The 23,494-nt window shown below is 41.8% G+C and overlaps 1 pseudogene; it reads left to right on the top strand.

Annotated features, from left to right (window-relative positions):
- Nucleotides 1-10,652: 10,652 nt before the first annotated feature.
- The window catches only part of LOC109734291 (very-long-chain aldehyde decarbonylase GL1-6-like), a 70,976-nt pseudogene continuing 58,134 nt past the window's right edge, over nt 10,653-23,494 (top strand).

Below are 23,494 nucleotides of genomic sequence, written 5' to 3'. Positions count from 1 at the left end.
TGCTTGTGGTGGTGGTGGTTGGCGAGCACCTGGAGCCGTTGTGCTTGCTAGAACCATTTAACGGGAGCAGCAACACGCAATGGGAACACAACCTCTATGTCGGGGTGGTTCTGTGCATGTGCTCTAATAAGTCGACATGCTCTGCGAACTTGCCCACTGTCTCCAGGACAGCTACGGCATGCGCCCCCGACTGAGAGCCGCCCCTCCTTATCCCTCTACTCTCACCGCCGCCGTGCCCAGGCGCACCCACTATGTTCTACAATATTGCGGTGAGTGTTTAATCATCCCTGCCCAATTTATCTTCATTTTTTCAGAGATGCAACAAATTTCATCCAAATTATTACGAATGGGGAGTAGAGATTAATTTTTTTGGAGATTCAAAATGGTGTCCTATAGTGATGACCACTATCAATGCTTTGATCACATTTTGCACATAGTATTTCTCTTCTGCTCGAAATAGAGTGAAACCATTTTGCTATTAAGTGATGTGATCAAAGTAATTTTGTACTCCCCTAAAAAGGTTTGTACCTGAATTAATGTACTTATGAAAAATATCTACTCTTTGAAGTATTTAAAGCAATACAAAATTAAATACTGAGCTTAAAAAAAGAAATTAAGTTATGTTTATGGATTTGATGACCAAATACTAATGAAAGTGAACATAGATTACAGACCTGGAACATTCCAACATTCCTTTGAGCTAGGGGATTTCATAATCGAACCAACGGAAAGCAAGGTAGGGATGAAAGCTATAGGGAAGTAGGGAGTAAATCAAATCAAGTGTTCCCTTTTTCTGTACTACAATTGTGGTTATATTATTGGTGTATAAATCTGCACAGAAACTGCATTTGCTATACCCTATATCTGAGCTAACATCATTTGCTTTCCAATTGCAGCTTTAGATCATGCGTTTATGTCAAGTTTCATTTTTTTCTTAATCCCAGTTTTGTGCTAATTATCCGGCAGAGTTGAGGGAGGGCGGCCAGCTGCCTGGCGGGTGCACCGGCGAGCACAACGTGGAAGAGCCTGATAGTTCGTCCGCTACCAGCTTACTCGCCAATTCTTTGATCGCCGTGCTGCTCCGTGCAACGGCTAGCTGGTGAAGGCAGTGTGCATAAGTAGTATTTCTCATGTTTATTGTATCGATCAACAGATTGACTGTCAGGTCCTTCCCTACAGAATCTTTAGAAAGAAAAAAACTACAAGGGAAGTACATATGAAGATACTGCAGTCTGCAGTCAACATCTCTTTTGCCAGTTTGGTATAACTTTTGTGGCTGTTTTATTATCCATTGAGACCCATGTTTGATCACCATAGCTACATAGAAGAGCAGACCATTGATATGTACAATATCATTACTATTTTAGCAGACATGAGTTACATTGTCATCTTTTCATGAAGAAATGATTAGTGTGAAGAAAACCCAATTTTAAAAATAGTGACAGTTCAACATCATAAGGATGCCAAATTGACATAAGTTTATGATTGTTTGTCAAAAAGAAATTTATACATGTGGTTTTTATATCGGTGTGAGTGTATCTCTCCTGATTTATTTGTAGTAAAACTGACTTTGGTGTCATGTTTTTTCTCATATTTTAGTGCTAAGTACAACCGTGAAGACCTTGGAAGGAGGTTTATTTGTTTATTAATATGTGTAGGTGACCACGAGCAGGATGACCACTCAGCGTTTGATATTGTCAAATCCTTCTACCACAGAAAGGTATGAGGCACGCTTAGCAAGGATGAGTACTCGGCGTTTGCTATTGTCAAATCCTTCTAACACAGCAAGGTCTGCCAACGTTATATATTTTCTTAACATGGAGTTAGGAAGATATTGAGCATGGTAAAAGACATTGTTTTGGATAAATATTATGAGAATAAATTATTTGGTTTTTCCCTTAGGTTTAAATAATAGTACTTCAAATTTTTAGTTCTATACTTAAAGAAAACTTAATTTATGCACTTGTGTTGTTCACTTTCCATCTACTTGGTTGAATAGAATCATGTGCATCTACTCAGTGAATGGCTTGCTTGTTCACGTGAATGCTTTCCATATACTCGGAAAACTGCCAGGAGCCATCACTGAAGCTCTATCTGAAGATTACTGAAGATTTGGACACTTGTACGTTCATCCACAGCTCCATACCTCTTCGCTGCGGCCATTGACTGTGTAACCGACTGTGTAACCATCCATTTCTGATCCTAGGGTCCTCATATCTTCTTGCTTTGTTGTTCTGTTTCTGGGATATATGAGCTGTGTAAACCAAAGGGCAGGAATATGTTATCTCTTGTATTTGCGTTGAAGCCTAGACGCTCCATGTTCTGGCTAGCAGTGACCATGGCAATTTTTGGCGTTGACTGCAGTCATGGTCTAGCGTTTCGTTTGGATTGAAGCCCAAGTTTTGGAGCCTCGCCAATAGTTTGGTCGTAGCTACCAATTCCTTCGGGCTGCTGTACCCAGGCGCTGGCAAAACATGGGCGGGCAAATCCTATGCCAAAATTTTGGTGTGCCCTTGATTTGGCGGGGCTGACCTGGGCGTAAACCAAACATCCCCAAACTTCCTTATAATCTTGTAAGTTCTAGCGAGTAGCATTCATCTAAGAGTAGTAAATCTGTGTGACAAGCTGAGCCTCCCTTGTTTCTAAGTGTTTCATCTCGGAATCTCCCTATGTTTCCTGAATTCTCTAGCCAAAGCTTGTCAATCGGTATCTAGATGGATGAATTCTCTATGTTCCCTGTATTTGGGGAGCCCGGACTATCCAGATGGATGAATTTTGTGGAGCCCGTTGGGCGTCCATTTGATGTCTGAACACGCCCGAACATACGTGGGATAAATAAGCTTCGACCTTCGGGACGACCTTAATCATTTATTTGATTTATTTATATGTCTTGTAGCCCGTAGCAACGCACGGGCATTCTACTAGTTTACGTTAATTACTACCCGTAGTTAAGTTGGGTGCATATAGTTACACACACAATCATGGAGTTGCACACTAGCGAACGTACTACACATCATCAAAATAATTAAACCCATTAGGCGCTAGAATGGTGGCCAACCAGCTACGCCATGTGACGCATGCTGGTAGGTCACGGTGAAAAAGTATTTTTTAGAGTTTTTTTATGGCAGGGAGACTTTTTTTAGAGAAGTTTTTCCTAGGGTTTTTCTTTTTCCTTTTAAGATGGTTGTGATGTCCACGTGACGTGAGAATATTTTTTAAAATTTTCCACATGATGGTGAGGTGCGCATAGTTTTCTCTCGAGCGGCCCGCAATGACGGCCCCAACCCCTACTAGTTCACAAAGGAGTGCAAGAGTTGCATACATCGTGGCGTCTTAGTCGCACACACAGACCACAAAGCTGCACATTTTCATCAGTATAGTAGCTCATGCACGGCTAGAAAGTCGCACACTCTCGTTGTCATAGTCGCAAACACGTGCCACATAGTTGCACACTCTTGTCCTTATAGTCGCACATGCACTACAACGGAGTTGCACTCTTTTGTTGGCATAGTATCACACGCACAACTACATGAGTTGCACTCATGCAGCGACATAGTTGAACACACGGGACCATGGAGCTGCATAATCTTGTCAGTATAGTAGCTCATGCACGGCCGTAAAGTTGCACACTCTCGTTTTCATAGTCGCACACGCACGGTCACAGAGTTGCACACTTTCCTCGGCTTGGTCACACACGCACAACCGCAGAGGTGAACACTCTCGTCGGTGTAGTAGCTCACGTACTACAGCGGAAGTTGCACATGCGTGATGGTATAGTCGCACACGCGCGAACACTGAGTTGCACACTCTCACTGGTGTAATAGCTCAAGCTAAACAAAGAATAGGCTGCACACAAAAAGTTTATCAAAGCATGCCCATGCGGAATCTAACTTTGAAGAGCACGTCGCGAGGATTCCTACGGTGGAAGTGTATCTTAATTTCGACATTTGGTTCAGAAGTTATGATTTTCAGAAAAACAAAAACCCGAATTAAATGTGATCACACATGTTGGCATCAATGAAATCTGCACTTTCAGAAATAGGGAGAAAGTTGCACATCCAGTGTCATGTAGTCGCACATTGGCTCTTAGACAGTTGCACAAAATGGGGATTAAGTTGCACAAAAAAATAGCCCATAGCTTGTTAAATGATTGCTAGCTTCTGGTCAGATACGAGTAGAATAACGTAACAGCACACAAGTTCTAGGCAGTTGATATCAAGCAACAATCTATGGTTCAAGGGTGAACTGTTGGGACAAACCCCGGACCAGCTTACCGCTCATCTTCTCTCACTCGCTCGGACGAAGGTGGAAGAAGGAGCACACTGGATTTTTTCGGCGCGCAAACGTCCCGCCGCATGAAGGACGCCTCGGCCGGACGAACGACCTTACTTTACTGGGCACATACCCCCGGCTCAGCTCATACTGTCACCGTGGCTCGGCAATACACCAGCGCCGGCAACACGAGCAGTACAGGAGAGGGTTTTATACGCGGTGCGCGCACACACACCCCAACGGCCACACACACACGCATAGCCCAGCCACACCGCAAGTCACGCACGCACTAGCTAACCCACTACATGCATGCATCCTTGACTCGGCCACTAACAACTTATCCATGCATGCGTGTGACTCAATCCTCTCCTGCTAACTAGGCATGCAACTAACAAACTTACATCAACATTATGGCGAACAATTTTCCTCCTAATCTTCACACGCCTTATCGTCGATCGTCGTCTTGAACCCTTCGCTCCATGTCATCACGCGCCTCCGCGCCCGCTGCGACGTGCCATGTGCTCGTCGTGCCCACGCCATGGTTGCCGCGTCGCTCGACGTCGAAGTCGTGTGCCACCACCGCATCCGGACTCGCTGTGCGTCGTCGCCGCCATGCTCTCGCTGCGCACCGCAACCACGCCGCCGCAACCTCCATGCCCGTCATGCTCGTCGCGGACTCACCACGCGCCGCCTCCGCGTCCACCATGACAGCCGCAGCGCCGCGCACCTCCATAGGCCGACACACGGCCCGGAGCTTCGCGCATCCGCCGACGAACGCCCCCATCGCCGCCACGCCTCTGACATGGCGAACCACGCCCAAGACCACCAAGCTCATGATACCAAATGTTGGGACAAACCCCGGACCAGCTCACTGCTCATCTTCTCTCACTCGCTCGGACGAAGGTGGAAGAAGGAGCACACTGGATTTTTTCAGCGCACAAACGCCCCGCCGCATGAACGACGCCTTGGCCACACAAACGGCCTTACTTTACTGGGCACATACCCCCGGCTCGGCTCATACCGTCACCGTGGCTCGGCAACACACCAGCGCCGGCAACACGAGTAGTACAGAAGAGGGTTTTATACGCGGTACGCGCACACACACCCCAACAGCCACACACGCACGCATAGCCCAGCCACACCGCAAGTCACGCACGCACTAGCTAACCCACTACATGCATGCATCCTTGACTCGGCCACTAACAACTTATCCATGCATGCGTGTGACTCAATCCTCTCCTGCTAACTAGGCATGCAACTAACAAACTTACATCAAGATTATGGCTAACACGAACAAGCAATAGTGCACAACCATATCTACGCACACGGTCGAGGCAACAGTCAAAGTTGCACAATGACTAGTAGGCAGTTGGCCTGGGCAGCTGTCGTAGTTGCACACACGCGTCGGCATAGTCGTACAAGCACAACCACAGGATTGCACACTTCGGTCGGCATAGTTGCCCACGCAGGAGGCTACAACCGTTGCACACGCGTGGCAGCGTAGCTGCTCACGAGGACTGTGGAGTTGCACACTTCTAGTTGGTATACTTGGTTATGCATGGACTGCGGGGTTGCACACTCTCGTTGGATAGTAGCTCACGCACGACTACAGAACTTGCACCCGCGCGAGGTCATAGTTACTATGTGCATGGCGGCAGGAATTGCATACCCTCGTTGGCATAGTTGCACGCATGGCCACGGAGTTGTAGGCTCTCATCGACCTAGTTGCTCTAGAACAAGGGTGCCTGAGTTGCACACGCCTGATTGCGGAGTTGCACACTCTCGTCCACATAGTCGCACACGCACGAGCGTAAAGTTGCACACTCTTGTCGGCATAGTTTCCCACACACGGCTGTGGAGGAGTACACGCACGACCACGAAGTTGCACGCTCTCGTCAGCAGAGTTGCACATGCACGACCGTGGAGTTGCACACTCTCGTCGGCATAGTTGATCACACACGGGCTATGAGAGTTGCACATCGTTTGTTAGTCGGTTGGCACGGACAATAGATGAAGTTGCACATCGTTGGTTAGTCATTTGGCACGGACAACAGATGAAGTTGCACATCTCACTGGCAAGAATAATTAGGAGTGATGAAAAATGCACATCCACGCGGTAAGGTGGTAGTTGCACATTGACTACATGGCATTTGGGGGGCAAAAGACGGAGTTGCACATCAGCTACTAGGTTGGTGGAGGAGCAGTTGAAGTTGCACATCGTTTGTTAATCAGTTGGCGCGAACAACAGATGAAGTTGCACATCTCACTGACATGGATAATTTGGGAGGTGAAAAATGGACATCCACAAGGTAGGGGAAAAGTTGCACATCAACTACTAGGCAGTTGGTCGAGTAGCACACGAAGTTGCACATCGTCGGCTGGGCAGGTGGATGGGACAACAGATGAAGCTGCTCATCTGGTGAAGTTGGTTCATGTAGCACTAAAACTGCACCCATGCAATATTATAGTTCGTTGTGGTAGCACCAAAGTTGTTTTTAAAAAAGTTGCATCCCATGATATAAAAATTGCACCATGCAGTACAACCAGTTGGCAGTGAAAAGAGTTTATCAAAACATATATAAATGGGGTCTAGTTTTAAAGATCTCATCGCGAGGGTTCCAACGGTGAAAACGGATCTTATTGTGATTCAAAAGTTATATCATTTTGAGTTTTTTGGAATGCATTTAATTGCCTTTTGGCTTTACTAATGCAGAGCACATGGGAAAAAAGTGAGGCCAGTGTGAAGGAGACAAAAAAGATGCGTGCGCTGGATGATGCTTTTGGTTGTTTTTTGTCTCATGTGGGGACCAGGTGAAGAGACACAGAATGCAGACTTTCTTAGGCTAGTCATAGCGGGAGTAACATAAATAGTAACATATATGCCACATAAGCAAAAAAGATGATGTGTCATGTAATTAAGAAGGAGAGACAAATAGAGTAACATAATATAGTACCATCACATAACGGTCCCCAATACAAAATGAATCTATAAAGCAATAAATGAAGATATGTATGTTACTATACCTATGACACTTCCCACTATGAAAGTAGTAACATGGACTAGTAACATATGTATGTTACTAGTCTAAGTTACTGTCCACTATACCTTAATCAGGACATGAGACACTAATTTTTCTAATACGGCCGGCTGCCGAAGAGCGCAAGCGAGCGCAGGGCTGCTCGCTAGGCGCGTCCTTTAAATCACACCACAAATGACAAAACGGCGCGTTAAGGCGCGCGTTTATTCTGGTGTAGAGGAGCGGAGGGCGTGTCGTTTTTGCACCGGTAACCATTGATTATGAACGCAACGCGTAATGAATGGCCCGTACAGGAAATGGCTGGAACGGGTGGCACACAACTTTGTACTACCTGATAGGCACGTACTACAACATGTTTGTCGGGGACTGGAGACAGGGAAATGCGCAAGACCCACACCGATGGAAGAAAAATTCGTGGACGCCGGCTGCAAAGCTCATCCTGTGCGTACCCCTGCCCAGATTCGTCCACGTGTCCCCAACTTACATCCGACCGCCGCCGTTCGTTCCGATCCGTTCGCTCCTTCCGTCGGCTTGGGAGCGCTCGCTCGGCTCCAAACACGTGCGATCCCGGCTCCCTCACGAGGCAAGGCCGGCTGAGGCGGAGGCCCACATAGTCGGCCCTTTTGTCTCGCAGTCGCCCCGTTCCAAGCCTCCGCGTCTTTCGTCCGCCGCCGCCGCCGCCGACGGTGGCGGCGAATCCCCCGTCGTACGGCGCTGGTCTCCTCGTCTACTTCGCAACTGCTTCCTTGGCCGAATCCCCCAAACCTGCCGCAATCGCCTCCACCTCCCCCTAGTCCGCCATGATGGAGGGCACGGTGTGCCCAATCTAAGGTGATCCCGTCTCCGGCGCCGGCCTCTCACTCCCCCACGCGCACCTCCATCTCGCCCAGTTCAGAACTGGTGACCCCCTCCCTTGCAAGTCTGAAAGTTTGTGTTTACTTTAGGCTGTTAGCATGCAATTAGCTCCTTCAGGTAAGAGGTTTGATTTGCTAATCGTACACGACCACATGTTAATCACATATTTTGATTAAACTGGGACGAACGAAGTGCAACCTAGCAAGCTCGTACTTGATCGGATCGTTTGATTCGCTCAGTCGAGCTACAAAATCAATTGCATCACTAGTTTCAGAGTAAAGAAAGTGTAGTTTCAGACTGAAGGGTGTTTATCTTACAGGAGGACGAACTGTACATTATTTTGCTATACGTCTGCCAACTATCTGACCAAACTCACATGCTAATAATTCAATGCGATTTGTGCATGTCTTTGCAGTCGTGTTTTCAAATTGGCAAGGATTCCCCCGTCCAACTAGCTACTCCCTCCGTAAACTAATATAAAAGCGTTTAGAATACTAAAATAGTGATCTAAACGCTTTTATATTAGTTTACAGAGGGAGTAAGATGGTAGAAAAGGGAACAAAGAGCAAACAGGAGGTCACCTACTCATGCAGCAGTCATGCTTCGCCATCATTCTACTGGACGAAGACCCTGAAGTACACCGCTGGAACAAGACAACTGACGCCATGGAAACAACACCAATAATTCCTGATGAGTAGACTTAAAAGTAGGATTTTGAGATGTTAGAATAAATCCGAGACATACCGTCGATCATCCGAGGACCAAGCAATCACACGAGGCACGACACCGAGATTTTTTAACGAGGTTCACCGATATGGCTACGTCCCCGGGGCCTGACTACGGGCGCTCCTCCGGCCACCCGGGCGCCGGCACACGCCGCCGGCTCCCCCTTGCGCGCCTGTGCTATTATGTTGGCATAGGTTACATCGTGTGTCTACCCCCGCTATATATGAGAGGCCTAGGATATAAGTGTCCTACCAGGACACGACTCCACATCCTATGTAAACACAATACAACTCATAGTCCAACTGTAACCTACCTTGTATACAATATTCGACACAACTCCAACATGAGATATTACAAATCTGGAGTAGACTTCGTGTAAATCGTGTACTAGTATATAGCTGATTGCTCTCCCTGACAATTTCCAACTATAATGTACAGTTGTACACTGTATCTTTTTTCATCTAAGATATATATGAATGAGGTGCTCGGCCTCCAAGATTTAAATCAGAGGTCGGAAAATCTGAAACTTTCGCAGGTGCTCGGCCTCGAACATTTAACACTTAACACATTCTGTCGCATAATCAATGCAATCTCGCAGAAATTCAGAAATGATGAAAAACCGTACTCAGTGTAGTACAAAATTATACCAAAACATTCTAAATGAAGACAAAATTCAGTCTACTACAGTGCATCAATTATAATTCATAGATACACCAAATGGCATAAAAAAAAATTGCACTCCTTATAGGGTGCCCGTAATACTAATCATCAAAAGGTAACTTTCTAGCAGCAAGGACAATGTGGCATCCTGCTCAACCCCAAGTAAAAGACTTGTAAATCCGCCTTGGATAGAAGGAGCAGACATGGTTGAAGGTTGCCCATACACATCATTTGCAAAGGTTAGCATTGTGGCATTAGCGTATCCGCCTTGGATCAACGGTGCAGCCATGATCGAAGATCGCCCATAGACATCATTTGAAAATTTTGGCATGGTATTAGTAATGTCAATACTACCAGCATTCACATCCTGTATCATACAATATGAAATTGTTCATAAAACATGCAAGTCAAATATGAAAAGGGGATACTGACTCTGAGTCAAATGGCCTACCATCATTTCCTTCGGATCAATGCCGCCATCCCTATTTTGTACTACATTTTTCCGATCTTCTCCTAGAGTCAGACATATGAATTGAAAGAAAACTAAAGGGATTAACTATAGAAGTATAGAATGGAAAAAGGCTTGCTAGAATGGGTAGGATCGGTACCTTTCTTTTTAGCACTTTTATTTTTCTTTCCTTTCTTTTTTTCGAGGGAGATGGTTGCCCGTTTACGCTTTGCGCCTTTCACCACCTGAGGAACTCTGGATGATATTGTACCATTTATTGTGTTTGTAGCACACTCAGCCGAAACTAGCGGAACCTCGCTGGATTTTTCCTCCTTCTTGCTAACAGTGTTATCTGCTTCCAAGTCTAACTTATCTATAGCTTTCTCGAAATCATCAAGAAGTTGTTTTGACCGAGTACACTTCAGTGCAACTGATGTAGCCTTCCTTGAGATACATGCAGCTTGTGTTTTCAAACTTTCCTCCTCGGATCCTTCTTTTTCAACATAAAATCCTCTTTTCGCATATTTTGTCCATCTTCCTAGTGGCTCGTGGACTCGTGGTACTCCACTAGTATAAATCCAAAGATGTGCCATTGCAACTTTGTAACTGGCTGCATGTGCGAAGTCTAGCTAACAGGGTATCGAACGAACGAGATGGCCTCCAAGCCAGGCCCTCTCACCCGGTGGCCATGGCACGGCCTCGGAAACTACAAGGTATGCATGCATATATATGCACTAACCTGACTATCATCAGCCATGCAATTATGTACCGTATGCAAGAACTTAATCAGCTCTGTTTTTGCCTTTTTGGTGGCTACACATGCATGCGTCAAGTATGGGCTGGTTGCTCCGTGGGCGGCGTACAGTGCGTACAGGTTCGTGGCGGCCAAGGCGAGAGGCGAGGAAGGGGACCTGCTCAGCCTCTTCGTGCTGTGCCGACGATGCTCCTCCGGCTGCTCCACACCCAGCTCTGGATCTCCGTCTCCCGCCACCAGACCGCCAGCAGCAAGCATAGGATCGTCGGCAAGAGCATCGACTTCGATCAGGTCGACAGGGAGAGGAACTGGTCAGTCATCTTTTCATCTTTTATTGATTTATATTATAGGAACAAACTTGCTGCAGTCAATTTCCTCACGTAGACGTAGGGACGTATGGCTCTTGCATGCATGCATGCAGGGACGACCAGATCATCCTGACGGCGCTGCTGTTCTACGTGCTCAACTCGGTGCTGCCGATGAGGCAGGGCCTCCCGTGGTGGAACTCCGGAGGCCTCGTCCTCACCGTGCTCCTCCACCTCGGCCCCGTGGAGTTCCTCTACTACTGGTTCCACTTCCACCGCGCGCTGCACCACCACTATCTCTACTCCCGGTACCACTCCCACCACCACGCCTCCGTCGTCAGCGAGCCCGTCACCTCCGTCACCCACCCCTTCGCCGAGGAGGCCGTCTACTTCGTCCTCTTCGCCATCCCCCTCCTCTCCATGATGGCCACCGGCACCGGCTCCGTCGCCATGGAGAACGCCTACCTCCTCTACATCGACTTCATGAACTGCCTGGGACACTGCAACTTCGAGCTCGTGCCCGAGCGCCTCTTCCACCTATTTCCCCCTCTCAAGTTCCTCGTGTACACCCCATCGTAAGTTTTTTTTAGAAAAGGAGGAGGACCCCCGGCCTCTGCATCTGGGCGATGCATGCGGCCACTTTATTAATTATTCTCACAAGACCTTACAAAATGATATAACAATAAGACTAAAGCCACCGTCTAAGCAACAACTATCGCTATTCCTATCCAGTTGATGAAGGGGCGCTAATAGCCTGGGCCTAATACCAAACAGACATTGCAGCCAAACCTAAACATTTAAGACCTGAGGTCCCAACCACGACGCCTGCCGGGTATGGGGCACCTACCAGTCCGGCGCACTCCTCAACCAGGACGCCTGCCGGGTATGAGGCTGCGGCAGCCACCTGCCACCAATCTATCTACAGAGTTGTACTGTTGCATCGTAAGTCACACCCCATCATAAGTGAACGGATCCCGATGCATGTTGCGGTTTTCGTTGGAGGATTCGGCCAATGGATTTTTGAGTGCGTGGTCATGCCAGGTTCCACTCGCTGCACCACACGCAGTTCAGGACAAACTACTCGTTGTTCGTGCCCTTCTACGACTGGGAGTGGCTACAGATCAATCGACTGACAGAAGAAAGAGGTCAGTCGATTGGTACAACTCTGAGCAATGCTGCAACGCAGAAGAAAATTGACTGGCCCAACTTTCTGGTCAGTCGATTTTAGTTTCTGTTGCTGTTTGAGTTTAGCCCAACCGAAAACAACATGCTGAGGCCTTTCTGTTTCTGTCTTCTGTGTTTAGCCCAGAAAAAGAAAACGGGCCTGAACCCGGTAAGCTAAAGATCCATTCTGTTTCTGTCCTCTGTTCTTAGCCCAGAAAAAGAAAACGGGCCTGAACCCGGTAAGCTAAATAAGTGACGCCTCGCTAGGTCTTCCTCCTTGCGACTCACCTTTCTTCGACTCCCACACAACCACCATGGGAGGGGAACCATACCTCAGATCTTGTGCTGTCTTCTTTGACTTTTGTTGAAGTTGTCCAGACAATTCTTCCTCTAAACATACTTCTCCCCCAATCCCCAGGGTTTCTTTGTCAGATCTGAAACAAAAATGGATGATCCTCAAATTGAAACGCAGATCTCAGATCTGTCAGCAGGAAGAACAAAACGAAGAAGAAAGAAACCTGGTGATAAAAGTGCTTCTGGTCAGGCAAAGGTATGTGACCACCTCCATTTCGTATGCAATAATTGATTTATTGTGTTGAATTTTTCTGCATTGACCTACAAACAAATACAGTGATCATAAGAAGTCAGAGATGATCACCTGTAACAAAAACAAAAATCAGATGCATCATGAAGCTAAAAAAGGGGAGATGATTTACAGCAGTACTGAAAGTAAATTTGCAATTTCAGGTACCTAAAATTGCACATTATTCTCAGCAGCAAGAATACATGGAGATTGCAAATAGAAGTCATGACAACAAGGTAAAAGGCACAAAAAATTTATAACACTGCTATTAATGAACTTTTGTCAAACAATTTGCATACAAAAATTGCAGGAGAACAAAAATTTCATATATGATTTATATTTGCATAGTGACAAAACTGAATTTGCAGTTGCATTTCAAAAAGCATCATCACACTTCAAAGTTACTCATGCTTTGAAATTACAAAATGCAGATAATTTCGTCAGTTCTCAAACATTGAGTTAACTTGCATTTTCAGGAATCACATTGAGTTAACTTGCATTTTCAGGAATCTAAAATTGCACATCATTCTGAACAGCAAGAATACATGGAGATTGCAGATAGAAGTCATGACAACAAGGTAAAAGGCACAAAAAATTTATAACACTGCTATTAATGAATGTTTGTCAAACAATTTGCATACAAAAATTGCAGGTGAACAAAAATTTCATACATGATTTATATTTGCATAGTGACAGAACTGAATTTGCAGTTGCATTTCAAAAAGCATCATCACACTTCAAAGTTACTCATGCTTTGAAATTACAAAATGCAGATAATTTCGTCAGTTCTCAAACATTGAGTTAACTTGCATTTTCAGGAATCCAAAATTGCACATCATTCTGAACAGCAAGAGTATTTATAACACTTTTATTCAAGAATGATGTTAAACAAATTGGATACCAAAAATGCAGGTGCTCAAAAATTTGAATTAGGGCAACACACAAATGCAGGAAAATATACAATCATTCAATGAGATTTCTGAGGTTAGTTTGTGATGATATAATTCTCTGTTTTATAAGAGAACGAACTAACATGTGGTTAGTTTCTGACAGGATACAGTTTTGGGTCGAAGCTTTGCTCAACAACATGAACTACACCACATTCCCAGAAAGAAAGATTCATTTCAACAGGTGCGCTTTGACAGTACCACGAAGCATATAAATCCAAAAACATTTCATTCAAAAGTTTACAGATAACATTTAGATTATTTTGAAAAAACTACAAGAAAAGCAACTTTCATACAAAAACCATTAGTACCATTTGACAAGATTCTTTTGTTTCTTGCAGGAATCAGATTTGTTCATTCTAGAAAAACAAAAAATGCATACAAGCAATATCATGCTAGAACCACCAGGAGCAGGACAGTCTTACACGGAGCTAATGCAACAAATGACAGTATTGAGTCATCTACAAAGTGACAACATGGCAATACCTATAACAAGTTTCACATCATTCTTGACTGCTGGCATAAGTTCTGAGGTATGTTGTATTACTGCAATCAAAAATTTAAAATTCTTAAAATTAACTTACATACAGTAGTCAAGCATCTGACACAAAAAAAACTTAAGTTTCAGCATCAAGCAGCAGGACCAAGTGCAAGCAACAATGGGCAACAACTTAATGATTGGTTACCTTTAGACAAAGAGCATGAAGATGACGATGAAGGTAACAATAATGAAGAAGCAAATGTCAGTGAAACTGAATCTGATGGTGAGCATGAAGATGATGATGAAGGTTACAATCAAGGTGAAGCAAATCGCAGTGAGTCTGAATCTGATGGTGAGCATGAATTTGACTGCAACAGCGATGAGAATGGAAGTTATGCAAATGAAGATTACGCAGAGTGCAATAGTGATCAAAATGAAACTGATGCAGAGGAACAATACCTGGATCAAAATACGTTATCGCCTGATCAATTGCTTGATGAACAGCAGCATTCAGAACTGCAGCAGTTGGAACAAAGTTGGAATCATGACTATTCGGTGCTTGAGGGACAAATGATGACAACTGATCAACAAGTAAGAGCAGCGAGCTCTGAACCACCTTTGCAAGGCCCTGATTATGCAGAAACCACTGATACAGATGGCTCTAGTGGAAGCGATGATTCAGAGTTTGAAAAAGAACAGCAAGAAAATGATGAACACGCAATAGAAAATTATGATCTGGATGGCAGTGGTGGTTATGCACAGTCAAATGAACATGGTCAGAATGGAAGTACTAGTGCATCAGGCATGGAAAAGATGGCAGGAAGTAATAAGGAGCAGAACATAGTTGAAGACAAATTATCTCAGGAAAACATAGAATATTTCTTTGAGAATGACAGCATAGAACAGGCAATAAAATTGAGCCAAGAAGATGAAAAAAGGCACATGCCAGCCCTTGGAATGACATTTGAAAGTGATGCTCATGCACACCGATTCTATAATGAATATTCACCTATTGCTGGGTTTTCAATTCAGAAAGCTGCAAACTATCGCTGCCAGAAGAAAGATGCACACAACAACAAAATGACGAGGTTCACTATGAAGTGTAACAGATCTGGTAAACCTAGGATAAGGACAAAACCAACAGCTGCAGGAGCAAAAAGGAGAAAGTATAAGAGTGATAAAAATGCACCAACGGAGCTAGAGAATACAACAGACAGAAGAAGAAACTACACAATCAAAACAGGTTGTGAAGCTCAGATGGTTGTTACCTGGAAATTCGATACAGCACAGTGGGTGGTCACAAGGCTTATCATTGAACACAATCATGACCTGCATCCACCAGGGGAAGTTAGGTTCCTCAGGTCACATAAATATATCACTGATCAAGAGAAGGACTTGATCAGAACATGCAAACGAGTGAACATACCAAGTAGAAAGATTATGGCGATAATGACGTTCTTTCGTGGAAGAGGTCTTTCTTCACTGCCATATACAGCAAAGCAGATTAGCAACATGGGCACGAAAATGAGAAGAGATAACGGAATGAATGACATGATGCAAGTGGTCTCATTTTTTGAACAGAAAAAGTCAGAAGATCCTCTGTTCTTCTACTCATTCAAAACAGATCCAGCTAAGAACGTCATGCATATATTTTGGGCAGACGGCACTGGTATAAGGAACTATCAACAATATGGTGATCTCCTAAGTTTTGACACAACTGACAAAACAAATAAGTATAACCTGAAGTTTGCTCCATTTGTGGGTGTAAATGGACACGGAGACAACTGCCTCTTTGCATGTGGTTTTATACAAGATGAGAAGAAAGAAACTTTTGAGTGGTTGTACAAAACTTTTCTGAAGTGCATGGGAGGAAAAGCTCCAAAATCTGTGATAACAGATCAAGATGCAGCTATGAAAAAGGCAGTTCATAAGTGTTTTCCTAGTTGCACGCACAGGAACTGTTTGTTTCACATTCTAACAAAAGCGCAAAACAAAGCTAGGAGAACATTTGCAAGGAATGAGCATTTCAATGCTCAGTTTCACGACATAATCCTAAACTCACAAACAGTTGAGGAGTTCGAGCACCTCTGGCCCCAGATGATACATCAACACAATGTTCAACATATCAAGTACTTTGGGATTATGTGAAAAAACAGAAAGAGATTTGTACCTGCGTACTTCAAGAATGACTTTTTCCCATTCAACAGCAAGAAGTGAAGGTACAAATGCTGTATTCAAAGCAAATGTAGGGTCAAGTCATAGTGTGATTGCTTTCATGACAGAGTTTGACAGGATATCACAGAGCATTGAAAAAAAAGAAAAGAAAATGATTCAATAACAAGGAGAACTTCTCCAACAATGTGGAGTGACTGGGCATTGGAAAAGCAAACAGCGAAACTATACAACAGGGGCATATTCTACAAATTTCAGCAAGAGTTGATGAATTCAACAAAGTTTCATATGATGGAAATAGAAAAGAACCAAAAGTATGAGGTGTACAAGTCACCGACTCAAGAACTGTTTGACTATAACCCAAGAACATTCATAGAGGTTGTTGACACACATTCTGAAACTATTTCATGTGTATGTGGGAAATTTGAGAAGGACGGTATTCTGTGTTGTCATGCACTCAAAGTCATACAAGCTTTGAACATTGATGAGTTACAAGAAAAGTACTTCATTGATAGATGGAGACCTAAGGAAAAAAGAGCATTTCAAGCTAATGAAGAAGATGCAAACCTTGAAGATTTGGATGAGCAAATGGCATTCTTCTCATTTTCAAGAAGACTAGTTCAGCTAGCTTCTGAGGCATCAAAAAATCCTGCAAGGAGGAAAGTGTTAAATGAGCAGATAGGGGATTTGGAGAAGTTAATTTTAGACATACCTTGCATGCCATATTTGGAGCAATCAAAATGTTCACCTTCAGATTTGAGTGGTGTCACAGGGGGGGTCTTGAGTTCAGACAACAGGTGTGAGAACACTCTAAATGATCCAATATACACCAAACCAAAAGGGAGAATGAAGAAAACAGCGAGGCAGAAAACTATAGTAGAAGAAATCATATCAAGGTCTAAAGTGACTTGTTCGGGGTGCAACAAAAAAGGACACAACATTAGAGGGTGCAAGGAAATAGCACAAGAATCGCCAGAAAAACCTAAAAAAACCAGGTAAAAAAATGAACATTGATTCAATTAGTTATTGCAATTTATATGACCAATTTAGTGTTCATTTTAATTCTGAAATTCTGAATCTTCAGCCAGCAGAAAGAATGCAAAGCAAAGTAGAGAGAAGACAGCAAAACAAAAATAGATGAAAAAGGTTAGAAGAAAATGAAACAAACATCATTTCATAAACTTCTTCCGAAAAAAGAAATGTCTTTTCATTATTACTGATTGTATACTCTTTTTTGTTCATTGAATAAATGCAAGGGCAACTACATATTCATGCGATGAGGAAAAGAAAAGAAGGAAAGGGAAGCTCATAGCATGAAGAAGCATGATTGCAAAGCAAACAGTGAAAGAATAGGGAAAAGAACACAAACAACAGAAGCAACTGTTATTGTGCCCAAAAATTTGCATCATTCTTGTAAGAAATGATGGTTCTGTAATTTAAGTACTGCCAAGTGATTTATAATATTTTTATTTGTTTACTTAATTATAGCTTACTAAATTCTGGAATGCAAAAGGAATAATTGTAAATGGATATGAGATGACATATGAAAACAGAATGTAGAAAACAAAAAAGATGATATGAATTCAGAAGTGCAAAAAAGAAAAGAGCATAAAAACCTACAAACATAGATTTATGAATTCAGAAATGCACAAAACAAAAAGTTGATACCGATGAACAACAATAACATAAACTAGTATTTAATAATATTGAAAATATAGTACGGACATCACAAAGCAAACTCCAAAAAACGATGATAGCACCTTTCCAGACCTAGATGCTAAAGTTGACTGAATGAAAACAAGTCACATATATGGAAGACAAAAGCAACCTAAAAACTAGGGTCAACTAAATTTGGAGAAGCATGCATGCAAACTTCCACTAGAACTAACACTAATGCATGCCTCCACTAAAACTAAATGTGCATTCAAGCAGCAGTGACACTTGCACCAGCACCACCTCCAGCAGCACCATGCCCTCCTGATCCACCAGAAAAACCAGCACCAGAGCAACCATAATCAGGCTTGGAAAGATCAACTTCATCTTCTTCTTCATTAACATCTTCATCTTGACCTGCTTCAGGTGCAATGATGATGTTCCTCTGAAAGTAGCCATCCCAATCAGGAACGCGCTGCTCAATCCTAGATACTCGACGAACACTCATCAGAGCTTCAGGACCACACCGAATGTCATTACCAGCTGCAAGCAGCACATCAAAAGGATCCTTGAAAGCAACTAGCACTGTGTCTTTGACGTAGTGGTCAGCAACAGTGAAATTCCTATGACCCACCATATGAAAAAGAGCATGACCAACGCAGAAACCAGCAGAGTGAGTGTTGTTGGTTACTACGCAGTACACTACTTTGTCACTGTCTCCAAACGGAATATTGAGCTGAGCCCTTGTGACAGCAGAAATCTTCATTGTCTTGCGAGTGAAATCCTTTAAATTTGAAATTGCATTCAAAATATAAGGGACGTGAAATAATCATTGCATTGCAATGGAAAAATGAACAACTACTGAATTAAATCACTGATTGATATGAAACACAAAAGTCAGGCAACAAAAAAGACAGCACTTTACTGTAGAAAAATATAGTACTGAAATTTAAAAATGAAGTAGGACCAGCAAGTTTCATGATTACAGGCTGCTATGAGAAAAGCATCGTACAAACAGAGTGGACATTAAAAGTTGGATTATCATCAGGACGAATAAGTGTACTTGTAGAAAAATACCTTTGAGACAACCATCTTTTTCGAAGCAGAAGAATCCTTAGCTTCGAATTTGCGCTTGGAAACACGTGATCCACCTGGCACCGGGACCTAAAAAGAAAGCAGTTAAACTACAAGTAAATGCAAAACACCACCCCTAGAACAGAGACAAATTAAATTTTTCGCATAGGATCTAAAATATGCATACTCATAAAACTTAGCTTGCACATGCAGTTCAGTAGCAACACAAAAACAACCATACTACATTTTGCATTTTCTGGAAACTAAATTTGCAAACAAATTTTCAGATAGATGTTTGGCTTTTGCAGATGTAGTTTGTACAGCAAACATAAAAAGACCTATCCTACAAAGCATGAAAACACAGATGCAGTTTTGGAAAGCCTAAGAAGTTGCCAAAACGTAAAACTTGTACCCATATTCAGAAAACTAGAAAGTATATAAAAGTCATAGAGAGGCTAAAATTTCATTGACAGAACACTAAAAAATTGCAGTAGTTGTATAGGAGCGACACATAGTACAAATTTTGGTAGGTACAATATAACTCAGAACTCACCCAGAAGAAATTCATTTAATTTGCGAAAACCCGCTTGCGATCTAAATTTGCACATTCAAGTATCTAAAAAATGCATTTGTTGTTCAAATAGCAACGTTATTACTGAATTTATGGGTAGATAGAAAATGTAGTTGCACTACTTATTGAGGAGCAAAAATCAATAAAAGAAGCAAAACATTGGACATAAACAATATCAACCTCACTAAAAAAATTGAAAATGAGTTAAAACATTTTTTGGAGCAAGAAAAATATTATGATTCTGTACCTCTTTCTTGGATCCACCAGCAACATTCTTAGAGGCACTGACACCCTTCTTGGAAATATCTTCATGAGCCACCTAATGAATGGAACCAAAATATGTAAGAGGACAAATCAACAACTCATAAAAAAAGCAAAATTTTAATGACAACTAAAAATGCATACACTACAACAAAGATTTTCATTGTTAATTTTATCTTCAGAAAAAAAGAAAGTTGCAATGCACCTTATTACTAGGTTATCTTGACTTTTTCAGTAGTGCAAAAAACTTATTATACTACAAGATAGAATAGAAAACCCGCTTGAATGCAGAAAATTAAAACAGGCATACGTTAACTATATTTGCATCTTCACAAAACTGAAATTGTAGGCTGATGATGAGCAAAAGTATAATACAAGAGATTCTTTCCTTGTAAACCTAACACCAAGTGAGAAAATATAACTTGCAACTTTAATTTGAACTAAAGTTTCAAAAACATGGAGCATCTTAACTTGTTTGTAGTGCAAAAAATGTTATTAGAGTACAAGATAGAAGAGAAAACCACCCTGATTGCATAGAATTAAAACAGATATACAAGCAAAGGAAATTTGCATCTTGACAAAACTAAAAATGAAGTTGCTGTTGAGGAGCAAGATATAATATGACATTTTCCTTACTGGCATCAGCAACATTCCTACCCTTCTTGGAAGCATCCTCTCGACCCATCTAAAATGAATGAAAAATTATATGAGGAGAATTTAACAACTCGGATAAACAGAAATTCAATAAAAAGTTTAACTGGACGCACTACAAGTCAAACTTGCACACTAATTCCCACTAAAAAAATCTCAAGTTGCACTATTTCTTACAAGTATGTTATCTTGTTTGAAGATAAATGAAACCCTAAAATTGCACTATCAGATAAATTGTGAAAAAAAAATCAAAGAGATGCATAATTGTGGTGCTATCTTTGAACAATGAAATTGAAAAATGAACCGAAAGAGGTAGAAGGTAACAATTGATAAAAAATTAATTGCAACCTAACACCAAAAGAGACAAGTATTGAAGCTTTCAACATCAAAGAAAACATGCATTCCTATCAAACTAAAAACTTCTGTAAAAACATGTATGTGCAAAGAGTACTGCAAGCATACCTTTTTCTCCTGCAACTTCAACCGACTTCAAGGCCTTGCAGCAATGTTTCTGAAGAAAATGAAAAAGATAGATGAGAATAAAGCAAAACAGAAAGATGAAGTACAAGAACTGACGGAACACAGCATATACAAAAAGCCCTACCTTCAAAATAACAGATCCTGAGAGGAAGGGAAAGCAATTTCGCAGAGACACAAAGCACAAGAGCATATAAGATGGCATTTATATAGGGGATGGCAATATGAGAGTACAGACTGAGGACAAGAAGGCCGCAGAGGAATAGTGGTAATGGGGGAGTGGGGTAGTGGGTGCAGTTGCTAGTCGGTTCCTTGGTGAACGTGGGAGAAGTGGGTTAAGTGGGTTGCTAGATGAGTAGGTTGCATGCAACACACATGGCATTTCAGAAAAAAAAGAACACAAAAATGATTTGTGTGACAAGGAAAGAAAATCTAGAACAAACTAGCATGGTGTTGCGCTGTTAAGTTGCATCCTAGTACACACAGTGCACTTTCACACTGGAGTTAAACACACATGGCAATCAAAAAGAGGCAAACAAACATAACAATTCCTTGACGCAAAGAAAGATAGAACTCATACCAAAATAAAAAAACGCTTGTTTGTACTTACAAATTTTCTAAAAAAGAATAAGTAGTGATAAAAGCAAAGAATTTATATAAAAAAAGAAAACTGTATGTAGGATCCCAAGACAGTTACTGTTGTTTGTTCAATATGATAATCAAACAACGTAACATGATCCATTGAAAGACGAAAAAAGAATAGGGTTGAACAACAAGAATTTATTACGCTAAGAAAAAAGAAAAACAATAAAGAAATCTTCAGAAATGAATTTTACATCCAAGCATCTTAGAAAAAAATAACATCTGAGCAAATGACATGCACACATATGAAACAACATCCTGTGCTTTAGAAAGCACACCACAAAAATCAACTTGTACATTACAGATTACATTTCGAATAAGTCCTAAGAAAAATCATATTCAAATTCATCATATTTATTACATGATTGCAACTACAAAGTAGCAAAATGCCTATGGATCTTGCAACACCATTTTGCTTGCTGTAGGAACGCCTGACTCTAAGCAAACTCCACCACACCTGCAACCTTCATTAAAGCTTCTTCTGCATTACCAACCTGAATGATTGAGAAAAAATTCCAATGAACAATCAAAAAATCAATAGAAATGCAGAATAACTAAACTAGGATTGAACAACATAATCATTATAAAAAAAAGATAAGAAAAAACTTACACACAAAGGTTCTAGAACTCAAGAACCAACTTCTTATGGTCATTCAGGATATTGTGGTCAGTGAACATCATTTCATTCGCCATTCTGATTCGGATGTTCGCAATATCTTCGTCCTTCATAATATCATGCATCAGCACCCTAGGTTTCCAATGCTTCAGAAAGAGTGCCGTATATATTCCACAGTCAAGCCTACAAAAAATAAAAACCAATTGGAACAAAAGAAAATTAGACAACGAATGCATAAATTTGGTATGAGCAGCATGTGAAAAAAGTTAAGCACCATGATTAGAATTCATATGCAAAAGAACAAAAGAAAAAACAACTTACTCATTGCTTTGTTTAGGAACATCAATAAAGTGTGTGGTCCAATTTCTCCAGTTGAGATTTCTTGAGCTCCCATACATGTCCCAAACTCTTTTGAAATTTGGTATCTGGAGGAAGTACACAGAGAGCAGAGACAAGTCATACAACTAACACAAAAATTGAGTGTGGGTAAAAAAATGACAACAACATCAAGTTAAAGGAACAAAAAAAGGGAATACAGCTAAATTTACCAGAATATTCAACACATGCTGGTGAAAATCACTGTCTCCATCAAATGCTGAGTGTAGAATTACAAACATTTCATGTTTGAACAAGACAACAAAGTCGAACCAATGCTTGCTATGCAATGTTGGAAAGTGAACCTACAAAAAAAAGCCAAAAATACATAACACTCATCAAAGATGGATCAAAAAATGCACTATAGAAGAATGTGCAAACCAACTAACCTAACATGCTGAAAATAGTAGAAAATTCAGCATTCAGTTAGTCATTTAGGAGATGGTCACCACTCTAGGAAAAAATACAAAATTAAAGATGAATGACTGTAACAAAAAGGGACTACTTGCACAATTTTGGTAAAAAATAAAATACACAGAAGATAAAACACTTTCATTCTCATGTGACTAAAAAAGTTGCACAATTTATGAACAGCAAAAGAATCATCAAAACTATTTAAAAAATGTTTGGTTCACTAAAAAACTATCCCAAAAATAAAAAAGAGTTAGAATTAAAAATGCACACATTTTACTGTATTTACCTCATCACATGAATGGATTAGTCTAGCACCGTTTGCTAGCTGGAAGCATCTCTGAACCATACTGGACTT

This window comes from Aegilops tauschii, chromosome 2 (genome assembly GCF_002575655.3).
Source record: "Aegilops tauschii subsp. strangulata cultivar AL8/78 chromosome 2, Aet v6.0, whole genome shotgun sequence".
Classification (NCBI taxonomy): domain Eukaryota; kingdom Viridiplantae; phylum Streptophyta; class Magnoliopsida; order Poales; family Poaceae; genus Aegilops; species Aegilops tauschii.
The sequence above is the reverse complement of the archived record's forward strand: the minus strand, read 5'-3'. Positions and strand labels throughout refer to the sequence as shown.